Below are 11,949 nucleotides of genomic sequence, written 5' to 3' on the forward strand. Positions count from 1 at the left end.
GACATGGAAATTCCTCAGTCTCGAAACTAAGGTACAGCAACAACCAGTGCCTGGGACTGTAACTTATAATGTATCCAGGGCCTGAGCCATACAGCTTACTCTCTTATGTATACCGATCCGTGTAGATCTGCAATAGCCCCACTATCACCACAAGCCTGAGGTGTAGACTGGCAGTGGAAGGAATTATAAAAGGAAAGTAGAGAGTGGAGACTGGAAAGCGGGGAGGTGACGAGCAAGAAGACTCATAGAAGGAGCCTACAAACCAAAATTCTAAAGTACTTGAAAAAAATAAAACTAACCTGAAGGAAGACCAACAACAATTACTTCAAGTATTTAGGATTCTCAGTGACACGGGGAAAAAAAGATTTTATATGGTCAAGAACAAGCAAACAGGAGTTCCCGTCGTGGCGCAGTGGTTAACGAATCCGACTAGGAACCATGAGGTTGCGGGTTCGGTCCCTGCCCTTGCTCAGTGGGTTAACGATCTGGCGTTGCCGTGAGCTGTGGTGTAGGTTGCAGACGCGGCTCGGATCCCGTGTTGCTGTGGCTCTGGCGTAGGCCAGTGGCTACAGCTCCAATTTGACCCCTAGCCTGGGAACCTCCATGTGCCGCGGGAGTGGCCCAAGCAATAGCAAAAAGACAAAAAAAAAGAACAAGCAAACAAAACAACCAATGGATAGAACGAACCAGTAAGAAATTCTGGAGGAAAAAGGGTTTGGTAGTACCTAAGATACTTTTGGCTACCAGTAAGCAAAAACCTTAAATAAGGACATTTATTTTTAGCTTAATAAGAATTTTGGTGATAGGAGAAGCTCAGATTCATTCAGTGACTCTGTTCTTTCTGTGTTTCTGTTCTATCAGCTTCAGTTTTGCTTTTCTGTGCCTATTGCCTCAGGGCCACAAGATGGCTACCACAGCTCCAAATATTATATCTTCATGCATCCCGAACAAGGTGGTAAGAGCAGCTCTAAGCCTTTTATCAGAGAGAAAAAAAATCTTTCTCAGACTATCCCATTACTCCTTACCACTCCAACTTCCACTTAGTCTTACTGAGCAAAACAAGGTCAAAGGCCCACCCTAAAACTAACTAGCTTAGATTCTTGACTCACCTTTTATAGCTAGGGGAGGGGCCCATTTCCAGGAGTATGTGATCATTCACCTCAAATGAGATCCATAACCTAGAGAAGATATCAGAGACTTAAGATCTCAGCCCCAGAAGTTCCCACTGTGGCACAATGGGAACAGTGACGTCTCTGCAGCATTGAGACACAGGTTCGATCCCTGATCTGGCACAGTGGGTTAAGGATCTGGCACACTGCAGCTCGGATCTCATCCCTGACCCGGGAACCCTATATGCCAAAAAGTGCCCCCCCCCCAAAAAAAACCTCAAGATTTCTTGCTCACCTTTGAGAGAGACTCACAGTCTTGTTAAGAACTAATTACATGTTCTTTGGGAAGTGCTGATTAGAAGTATACATAACACTCTAGCTACAAGAAAAGAGGTGAGGATTCGGTCTGAATTCTCAACAACTGGGTGAAAGAAGGTTCTTAGTAAGGGCTACATTTAGAAGTAGGCTGTTTAGTGTAAACTGTTAACGTGCAGCCTGCTTTCTTCCCTCTCTGAGTTGGAAAATCTGATGTATCTGGAATATCGTAAATGCAGATTGCCTTAGTGACTATTACCATGATAGAAGACCAAAATTTTGATTTTGTTAAGTCTTTAGAGATTTATTTTGATATACACTGCTATTAAAAATGAATTTTTAAAAAGAATTACAAATTTGCAGATACAAACTGCTCATAAGGGTAGAAAGGGAAAAGCAAAAATACAATTTCAAGATAGATTTTATTAATAAGAAGTACTTAATTTTGGAAAGAAAGGAAAACACTTTTGTAAATGAAATGTATCATAAGAATGGTATTACTAACACATATAGAATATTTCCTTGTGTTAGACTTCACATATTTTCTCATTGTAACAATTCTGAAGGCGTATTTTTCTAGTGAGAAAATTTTAGCTCAGAAATTAACGAATGGGGCAACAGATAATAATTAACTTGATTCCACAGCCTAGTTCTTAACCATTATGCTTTGCTTAAGATACTTGTTCACACTGCCTGCAGTAGTAGTTTGATTTGATGGCTTCTATGAAATTTTCATTCTGGCTTAAAATTTAGAAGTAAGTTTGATTTTTGTGGGAATTGTGTTTGTATTTAATCTCCCATCTTAATATTTCTGCCTGTTTCACTTTTGTTGCTTTTGGATTTTGTAACTTTTCCTCTAGGCTATTTGAGTTCCTTTCCCTCTTCTCTCCTTTTGGAAATAAATGCCTAAATGTATTAAAAATCAAGGGAGAAGTAAGACTTAGGGACATAGAGAATTTTGGTTTATACACAGCTTTTCAAACACCTCTTACAGGCATAGGTATCTATGTTAAAACAACTTTTTAAAATTTCACCAGGAAATAAAAACTAGCCAAAAAAAAAAAAAAAATGTTTTGTTGAGGAGTTCCCATCGTGGCTCGGCAGAAACGAATCTGACTAGCATCCATGAGGACGAAGGTTCGATCCCTGGCCTCACTCAGTGGGTTAAGGATCCGGCATTGCCATGAACTGTGGTGTAGGTAGCAGACGATACTCAGATCTGGCATTGCTGTGGCTGTAGGGCAGTGGCTACAGCTCCAATTCAACCCCTAGCCTGGGAACCTCCATAGGTCACAGGTTCGGCCCTAAATAGACAAAAAAAAAAAAAGGTTTTGTTGAACAAATGATGAAGTACCTAAAATATGTCAGTATCTGTGCCAGGAGCTAGAGGAGACATCTGCAATTTTGAAATTTTACGATAAGGAAGATGCACAACAAACAGGATTGCAGGATGCAGTGATGTTTGTAGCAGAGACTACTGTTTGCTCTTAATACACATTCTCCTAGCCATCTGTACAAAAGAAATTTGCCACCTTCCCTTGAGGTTAAGTGAAGCCACCTAGGAAGTACTCAGCCAAAAGGGTATAAGCAAAAGTTTTGTGTGTTTCTTTGCAGTGTCCTGTCTTCCTTCCTCTCAGCTGGCTAGAATGTAGATATGAGGACCAGAACCCTAGCTGCCTTGGACTTTGAGGTAAAGCCGCAAACAGAGGATGATGGAGTAACAAGATTAGAAGGAGTCTGAGCCCCTGTTGACTGCGAGGGGAGCTGCCCTACTAGTCCTGACTGCTTGCCTGTGGATGTATTAACGTGAGAGAGAAGTTTCTTTCTGGTTTAAGTCATAGTTATTTTGAGTTTTCTATCATTCAGTGCAAATCCAAATTCTCACCAACATAGCCACCAGAAGATTTTTTAAGCAGGAGTGGGAAAATGTTAGCTTAGCACAGGGATCACTAAACCACCATGGATTCCCCTGAAGAATGACCAACTTGCATCATCTCCTTTTCATTGGAATTGGTAAATCAGGAGAGAATCTTCAAAAGAATACCCTGATTTTAGATAGATTTGAATATTGTTTCATAACTGTCCAAAAAAAGAATAAATTTAGGTGGATTCTGAGCTGCTTAAACAAGTAAAGAGAATTAATAGATCATATTGAAAGGTAATAATAGCTTTCTGGTCACTGGTGTCAGACCTGGGTTTAAGTCTCATCTCTGCCAATTTAATCACCACTCAGGCAAGTTATATGAATACTAGATGGATGTTAGTATTGATATTCATCTTGAGGGCATATTCTAGTGGTGTGCCACATGGTTCTGGCCTGTTCATTATTTTTGCCAACATCTTGAATGAAGGCAAAAGGTTTGCCATGGCAAATATTGTAGAATGGCTTGCCCAACTTCTCTTCCAGCCTCTTAGGCAGATACTGGGAAGCCAAAAAGTACATTTTCTAGACTTCCTCACAGCTTTGGTTCTAGATATGAATTGTATTCCATCTATTAGATGCATTCTTGCAAGATTTGGCAGATGAAAATGAGGCAGAAGCTATGCTCCTATCCATTGCAGGCAAGCTCATAGTGAAAAAGTCAGCAGCAATGTTCTAGCATCCATTCTTGAGATTAGGTATTTAGGGTTCATGTTTCAGTGCCAGGTTACCAGTTCTGTGAATATCAAAATGCAGTCGATGATAGTGATAGTTGGTGATAGTGATGATAACAGCAGCCATATCAGCAACATCCCTAGCCTGGGAACCTCCATATGCTGCAAATGCGACCCTAAAAAGACAAAAAATTAAAATTAAAAAAAAAAAAACATAACCAGCTAGAGTATATAATCCAAGAGAAGACTTTTTTTATGCTAGCAACAAAAAAGCAAATATCCAGGCATGAACCTAATAAGAAACATGCCAAAGTTATTTAAGAAAAATTCGTGGAACACTTTGCTGAAAGACACAAGGTAGTCCAGAGCAAATGGAATGAGAAAACCATGTTCTTAGATGGGAAAACTCAGTATCTCCCTAAGTTAAATGATAGATTTAACATTATCCCACCAAAAATATCAATCTTTTTTTCCTGGAGCTAGACAATTTAAATATATAATCAAAATGAGAATATGAACAATTATAGCGCCACCAAAAAAATCTGTAATAAAAGCATTTGTTAACCCCTTCTAGGTAGACATTAAGATATTAAGCATTTTAGAGTCACTTTCCTAAATTCCTATAAATAAAGTCAACAAATGACAAAGTAGGAAGAGAGATTCATAACCCATATCACATACAAAAAGGTAAAGACCCTACTAAGGAAAGAACTCCCAAAAATGGGAGAGGAAGGAAAGCCAATAACCCCATAGAAAAGTGGACAGAAGAGATGAACAGATAGCTCACAGAAAGAAGAAGTGATTCTTAAACATTAAAAAAAAAAACTTCTCAACCTAATTCATACTCAGAGAAATACAAATCAAAACTGTTCAAGTTACTCCTTCTCACCTATGAGATTGGCAAAACAAATGTATATTTGATGTCATCATCTTTTGGAAACATTGTGTTGGCACCGGCATTTAATATTGTTTCCTTGCACATTTCCTGAAGAATCTACCAGAGAACACACTTCCTATGTCCGAATGACTGGAGAGATGTCAACCTAAGGTGGTGAGCCTTAAATATCTACTTACTTGTAAAACAAAGACCACCTGAAGTTAGAGAGGAAAGGGTATACTATGTATTGGTCATATGCTCTGAAAATGTAGATAAACTATAGAAAATGGAGAGTATATACAAAAAATTTTAAAACTTTCAGTAATATTGGTGGTGGTAGAATGAAAGATTTTGCTGAGACTGTTGTGGGTAAAATGCAAGATCGTGCAAACTGTAATTGTGTGAATTCTAATTCTCTTACCCTGTCATCACTGAGGACCTGGATTCTCAGAAGAATGGGGGTACAGATGTAAGATAGAAGATAAGTAAAAACAATACAATCCTGACTTTGCATTGAAAGTATCAGTATGACCCCAGAGTATCTTGCCATACAATAGCAAGATACTCTGGGGTCATGTCAAAAGTACACAAGGGCCAACATGAAGAACCTAACACTGGCAAAAATGGAACAATTTAAGCTTACTAAGGGCAATAACTTCATTGGATTGACACACTTAAGATGTTCAAACCCATGAGTTTTAATGATCCTAAAAAATTAATTGGTCACCATTTGAGGGTGATAGGCAACCAATTTATTATTTCTAAAATTGGATAGAGGGAAAGAATCAAATATTTATCCTGCCTTTCCTGTGTGAGCTATACCATTGGATAATCATATAGTAGATGAGGGGGTGCTGCTCTATATAGAAATATTCTAGCTAATAAATGAGAGGGTGATGAAATTAGAATATCATCCTTTTGCAATCACTAATAAATTAAATTAATCTAGACAGTGGGCATGACAGCTAATAACAACACAAGAGAAATAAACAGACATTATGTGCCTCTTCTGAAGAACACAATCCACAATCAAGTAGTCTTGCATCCAAAAATTAAAATCTAATCAAGGCTCTGTACCCAATCACCAATTTATAGGAAGTACACGGATCATGAGACACTGCATCATGGGGTTACAATCAGTAAAATCCAGAGTTAAGAAAACTCTACAGACCAAACAGTTGGGTTTTTTTAAAAAATAACGTTCAAGGAAAAAAAGAAAAAGAAAAATCAATGGAAGGAGAACTTGTAGATTACCAAAGACTTTTTTAAAAAGTCATGTTAAGTTTATATTAAATTTAAAAATAGATGAAAATTAACTATACTGTTTAGGGATGCACACTTGGATGATAAAACATAAAAGCAAGGACATGATTATCATAAAAATAAGAATAAGTGGAAATACGGCTGGCTTCTTGGGTTAACTGCCAAAGTTCTGTTTCCTCACTTAGGTGGTAGTCAGAAAGGTGTTTGCTTATCATACTTTATTAAAATATTACTTATTTTATGTGGTTCTTTTGTGTCTGTTATATTTTATACTTTTTAAGAGTTATTTTTAAGTAATATGTTGAAAATCGACAATTATAAGGAAATTTGTCTTTCTTATATCAACAGTATTTAGGATAATCAAACAGTCCTACCTGACATGGGAAAATTTTCCTTTAGTGGAAAAATTCCAAGTAATAAGTGTGGAAAGAGTGATAAAACTAGAAAATCATCACATTGCAACCCCTATGAAATAGGAGATTCAGGCAAAGATCATTAGTGGAGGAAATGAATAGGAAATTTTATAGTGGCAGAATCAGGCTGTCACCACCTGAACCCACTAATAACTCTTAGCATTACTATTAATAAATATGGGCAATTAAAGACATTGGGAATTTTCTATTCATAAGAAATACAGGAGATAGAGGAACAAGTTAAATAACACCCAGGAAAGCAAACAAACAAATCCAGAGCCAGGAGCATTCAAAGAGATGGTTTACATGATTTCCTCAACAAGACAGTGGAGGAAGAAAAAAAAAAAAAAAAAAGTGGGGGTGAGGAGGGCTGCTTTTAAACTTAAGAGCTATTAAAACCACATTTCATGTGTGGACCTTATTCAGAACAAGATTTAAACAAACTATCTTACAAAGACATTTTTTAGATAATCAGGGAGATTTCAATATGAACTGGAGATTAATCAATCTCAAAGAATCATTAGGTGTGATAATGGCATTTTGTTGGTAAGAAAATATCCATACTTTTTAGAGAATCATGCTAAAATACATAGAGGTGAAAGCACAGAATATTCAGGATTTACTTTGAAATATTTTGACAGAAGACATAGAGGAGGATAAAGGAAGAATGATAAAATCTTAGGTATACCTCAGAAGTATTGCAGGTTTGGTTTCAAACCACCACAATAAAACAAATATTGCAATAAAGCAAGTCACACTCCAGTACATATAAAGTTACATTTATAGTATACTGTAATCTATTAAGTATACAATAGCATTATGACTAAAAAAGGCAATGTACATACCTTAATTTAGAAATAATGCTGTTGGGGAGTTCCCACTGTGGTACAGCCAATTAAGGATCCAGTGCTGCTGCAGCTGTGGCATAGGTTGCAGATGTAGCTGGGATTTGATCCCTGGCCCAGGAACTTCCTTGTGCCACAGGTGTGGTTAACAAAATGAAGAAAAAGAAATAATGCTGTTTGGGAAATGGTATTGATAGACTTGCTCAACTCAGGGTTGCCACAGACCTTCTATTTGTTAAAAATGTATTATCTGTTAAGTGCAATAAAGCAAAGTACAATAAAACAAGGTGTGCCTATAATGGTTTAGCCTGAGTATGGGGTTTATAGAGATTCTTTGTTTTGTTTACTTCTCTATATGTTTGAACATTTTTTTCTTCAAGAAGATTTTTATTATTCTCCCTTCTATTAAATAAGAGATTTAACATATAGAACTCAAAGTCCAAGCTCTTTTGGATGATATTCATGGCGTTCCAAAATCAGCTCCTTCAAGTCGCATGAGCTGAAAAGAGGGTAGGCATAGTTTCCCAAGGGAAAAAAATCCAGGTGCTGTTTTCAGAAGGAGCACCAAAGCCAGGTAAAAAAGCACAGTTCCCACACAGCCTTTTTGAGCTCCATCTTACAAAATGCATGTAACCAAACAGAACCACTTGCTGTTTCCTGAAGAGAGCACACTCCTATGCCTCTAAATCTTGCTCAAGTTGTCCTCTCCATTTTTTTTTAACTCAGTCATATTTTACTTCAAAATCCGCAACTGCCATCTTACAGGAAGACCTTGCTACACATCCCTATAAAATAGGAAGACTCCTATGGCACTGCACTCTGGCCTCTATGATAGTATTCTGCCTTGTAGAGGCAAACATTTGTATGGACATAACAGCAAATAAATAGCACATTTATTATCTAATATCTCTTGCCTACTTAAATATATTGGATATTGTTTTAGTTGAAGTATCTAGTTGATCTAGATCAGATCCAAATTGTCTATAGCCAAGATGCCTGCTTTGAGGTTTTGGAGGGGTAGGCTGAGATGTATTTGCATTTTGAAATATGTTAATTTCTTTGCCAGCCACAACAGATGGTCACCCTTACTGCTTGTAACAGAGATTTAACTGATTTGACAATAGCCTTATGGTCTTTCTGGTAGAACTCCAGATATTTGTATTAAACAAGTCTTTGGTTAAACTAATATTTTATTGTATGAGTCTGTAAATGGTGACATCCTCAAATCTAAATGAATTCCAATAAAAATATAACATTTTTATGTTTTAATTTTTATTTTGGTGATGAAGTCTACTATAGTCTGTGAAATCATATCATGCAGATATATAAATAATTTAATAAGCCCTTTTTAAAAGGAAGTCAGCATAAGCTTGTGTTTGCATTTGCAAATCAGAACTGCTTCTCTCTCTTGACTGGGTGAGGTGGTCCTACATATGGAAGGTGGGCTTTATTTGTAGGAAGGAAGTAGAAGACTCACATTCCATGAGCTCTGTGGCAAGTACCTTCATTTAACTTATTCCAAAAAGTCAAGGTCAATTTGGGGCTTTGAACATAATTGAAAAATGAAGAACTAATTCCTTCCTTTTGTCCACGATCTACTACCCACACACAGGAATTACACACCCAGTATTCCTGGACTTTGAGATTCTGATAGAGAAGATGGACCACTTCCTCCTTGTCCAGATGGGAAAACAGGGTTTGGAAAGGTGAGAAAAGTGATGAGTCAAGATCAGTACTGAGGCTACCCAGCCTCTGGCCCAGTGCTTTTTCCGCTGCAAATTCAGAGCCTCCCTGAGAAGATGAAGCTGCCTGAGGAAGTGAGTCTGGGTGAGTTAACCCACACTTAGAGTTCACTGTTACAGCTGAAAGCACCATAAACAGATAGGCCTCCCTTACCCCAGGTCTTTGCCCTCCATACACCTCCATTTCTGTCTTTTGGCCTTTCCCCTACTATCTTTGTTATCAGACAGGATTAAATGCAGGGTGTGTGTAAACTGTGAATGAGGACATATATCCCAGCAAAGAGACCTCCATTAAAACAAATTCACAAAGGACATTTAAAAAAAAAATTCATACTTGTTTCCTTATCTCTATTCCAGAGGCAGAGTGCCCAGCAGAATGGGCTTCCTGAATGGACTTACCTGGTAATAATAAATCTGAGGTTCTCTGGGAGTGCGGGATCCCACTGCTTTGCCTGGAAACCAGGCACCTGGTCTTCTGCCCCAACAACTGTATCATCGATTCCATAGCATACTCAATGAGTAGGATTTGTGTTGGATGATTTTGACCCATGGTCCTGATTCCTTAAATGAATGCCCAGGATATGGCAACCACCAACCACATAATAGTCTTCTAGTTCTGGGTGGAAAATACTAGATAATGCTTTAAAGCTGTACCTGTTCCTCAGCCCTTAGTCTTCAGGCTTCTTGATACCAGGGACAAACCATGTTTTGTCTGTATTTCCCCAAATTAAGACTCACATGGAAAATACATAATAATTAAAAGTCCCTTATTAATTGAATTCTGCCAACAGATGAGCAACTCCCCAGACTGATAACAAAGCCAGGCGAAGCAGCTGTCAGCTTGAGGATGGCATCTGTTGAGGCAAACTCCTGCTCTCCCTTGGCTTCTTCTTGGTCCAGGCAGAGAACCTAAAAATTTATTGCATCGGATACCTGACTGAGCCCCAGATCAAGGCAAAATGCCAAAGCTTACATGAGTTTTGCACTTCCCATCTCCTGCCTTGAGCTATAATTAGCAGACAGAGAAATCAACAGGAGGCATGAGAGCATGTCTTCAAAACTGAATGTAAATCAATGGGGAAATGACTTGCCTTACAGAAATCTGTTCTGCATGCAAAGTTACAGGAATATCTTAAAATAAGGAAGGTCTGTAACAGGTTAAATGCAATATCTAAATAACCTTCAGGTCCTCTAGCCATTGACATTTCTAGATGATCTTTAAAATGCCTCCCATCATATCTCTTTCTTAAAAAATGTACAAAAAGTGGGAAGATTAACAAGTTAGTCTATAACTGTGAATATCTTTCACAGTCCCTTCTAATGCTCTTCAGTCCCTTAATAATCTACATGTAACTTTAAAACTTTTTACTATGGAAATTTCAAACAAATATTTAAGTTAAGAAAACATTATCATGAAACTTCATGTACACAACCCAATTTAAGCATCAGTTAAAAGTCACTGTCATCTAATCTGTACCCCAACCTATTTCCCCATGTTTTCCAGATTAGTTTGAAGCAAATCTCAAATATATCATATATTTTAAATATTTCAGCAGGCAAAAACCATTGTTAAATCCAGTTCTCAAAAAGATTTTCTGGGATTACTCCCAATTTTTAGTCATCAATAATTCTTTAAAACCTTGATACGATAGCTATAAAAATAAACACATTTACTTATAAATTTCTTTTCTTTTTTTGTCTTTTCTAGGGCCGAACCCGTGACATATGGAGGTTCCCATGCTGGGGGTCTAATCGGAGCTGTAGCTGCTGGCCTACACCAGAGCCACAGCAGCGCGGGTTCCGAGCTGCATCTGCGACCTACACCACAGCTCACAGCAACACCAGATCCTTAACCCACGGGAGCGAGGCCAGGGATCAAACCCATAACCTCATGGTTCATAGTTGGATTCGTTAACCACTGCGCCACGACGGGAACTCCGACTTATAAATTTCTTTACACTAAGATTTTGTTACTTCATTGTCTAGCCGTTCGTTCATTCCTCATACATCCAGAAACCTTTATTAGGTATTTAGTATGTGCAGGATCTATTTTGAGTGCTGAGAATACAGCTGTGAACAAAGTAGACAAGACCTCATGATATTATATTTTGGCAAGGGGAGGAAAATAGTAAACAAATTAGAAAATTTATAAACAGGTTGTTTCACATGTCAAGAAAGAATAGAACAAGTTAATACAATAGTAACTTGGCAGAGTTGGCAGAGGGGAGGTGTGACATTGTATCTGATACCTAAAGAATATAAAAGAACAGCAGTTTGAAGATGAGATAGAATGATCCAGGTAGAGATCAAAAACAAGGACTGAGGCAAGGAAGAGATTTCTGTGTCAGCGAACAGAAAGAAACACGACATAAGTTCAGCATAGTGAACAAGGGAGAAACTGGTCGACATAGAGCTGGAGAGTGCAGTAGACCCTGGCCTCACTAAATCATCCCTCCCAGAATTCGTGCACTCGGCATCCCCTCCCACACTGATGCTGGACTTCATCACGTGCCTCGTTTTAGCCAATGGGACAATAGCAGAAGTGATGGAAAGAGACTTGGAAAGCGCTTGCACACTAGGGCTTGTCCTCTTGGAACACTCTCTCTGGAAGCTAACCACCATGCTAAAAAGCGACTTGAGCTAGACTCGTGGTGATGAGAGGCCCTATGGAGACACTTTCTGGAGGATGAGAATTTGCCTTGGACGAGTCCAGCCCTCTTGAGCTCCCAAATACATGTAGTCACATTGCTGTAGGCAATCCACAAAACCCTGAGAAACAGGAGTTCCCCT

Source organism: Sus scrofa, chromosome 1 (genome assembly GCF_054392235.1).
Source record: "Sus scrofa isolate SSC_HxYL_T2T_F1_AM1 chromosome 1, Sscrofa_HxYL_maternal_Yorkshire_Landrace_v2.0, whole genome shotgun sequence".
Taxonomy (NCBI): Eukaryota; Metazoa; Chordata; class Mammalia; order Artiodactyla; family Suidae; genus Sus; species Sus scrofa.